The sequence below is a fragment of the Fundulus heteroclitus genome, chromosome 4, assembly GCF_011125445.2.
Source record: "Fundulus heteroclitus isolate FHET01 chromosome 4, MU-UCD_Fhet_4.1, whole genome shotgun sequence".
Lineage (NCBI taxonomy): Eukaryota > Metazoa > Chordata > Actinopteri > Cyprinodontiformes > Fundulidae > Fundulus > Fundulus heteroclitus.
The window spans coordinates 31,580,126-31,581,565 of record NC_046364.1 but is presented as its reverse complement, the minus strand read 5'-3'; positions in this window follow the sequence as shown (position 1 = coordinate 31,581,565).

Below are 1,440 nucleotides of genomic sequence, written 5' to 3'. Positions count from 1 at the left end.
GGAGATGTATGCATCTTTAATGTTAGCATACATCAGGTCCAAGGTCCTCTCCTCTCTGGTAGGGCAGCTCACATATTGTTTGAACGTTGGCAGAACTTTGTTCATGGTGACATGGTTTGTAGTCTCCTGACATGATGATGAGGGCATTAGGGTGTTAAGTCTGTAGTTTGAAGATGGAAGTATGTATGATGCTGCAGACAGATGTTGGGTTTGCAGAGTGAGGGATGTACAGGACAGCAGCCATGACATGTGGGATCTCTCTAGGCAGCTGATATGGACGGAGTCCAACAGCCAGCAGTTCAACATCCGGGCTACAGAGCTGTTCTTTAATGGTGATGTGACCCTGGTAACACCATCTGCTGTTTACTAGAATGGCAAGCCCCCCTCCTTTTCGCTTACTGCTCTTGGTGTCCCGGTCAGCCCGGACGGTGTGAAAGCCATCCACGGAGACAATCTGGTCCGTAATGTCCTTGTGCAGCCATGTCTCGCTGAAACCCATCAGACTGCACTCACGGTACTCCGGTTGGCTCCGCGTTATCGCCGTTAACTTGTCCATCTTGTTGCTAAGGGACCGCACATTTCCTATAACGACAGAGGGGAGACACCGCTTAAATCTTCTCCTTTCAATAAGCCCGTCCCATCTCGACCCTCCTTTCATCCCCCGATCTTGCTTTCCTCCTCTGCAACCTCGGTGTGTTTTTCTCCAGAGTTCGGGTGGTATTTGAGCTGGTCTGGCTACCACACCAGTCGGCATTAGAGCGATCAGCTGTTCTCCGGAGTAATCAAAGGCAGCGTGTCCCGGTGAGCGCGGCATGATAAAAACAACACGAAAAAAGCACGAAAACTCTCTGAAAATGACCTCGATAGAGAGGACAATACTTCACAGAGTTACCGTGAAAAAAAACAAGAGCAATCAAAAAAGATAAAAGTAAAGAAAGTTAAAAAGCAACCTGGAGCATGTAACAGCAGCATGCTGCTTTTGCGCATGCGCTCGTATTGTTGATTAGGTTTCAACAACAAAACTTTCTGCTCAGGTTTAAAGTCAATTTTAAATCTGATGTTTGGTTAAAATCTTTTACAATAAAAAAAAAAAATCAGAAATGAACAAGACACCAAGATACTTAATAATTCAACCTTTATTTCACCTGGCCAAACATTAAGAAAAATGTCTTATTTACAACTCAAATGGGAAACTCCTTGCACTCTTCCCTTTGAGGCAGAGACCTACCTCCGTTCCAGAGGGGGCAATCCAAGGATCATTCCTGGGAAATGAAGTTGATACATATATTCAAACTGGAAGACTCACCCAGGCTCACCTGCATCAACTGATCACCTCGTCATGTGCCTGGGCCACAGCCAATTTGCGTCAAGTCTTCATCATTTCATCCCACAAGGCTTATAAAGCTCTTCGTCCATGGATTCTCCTGCTCGTCAGCCAAG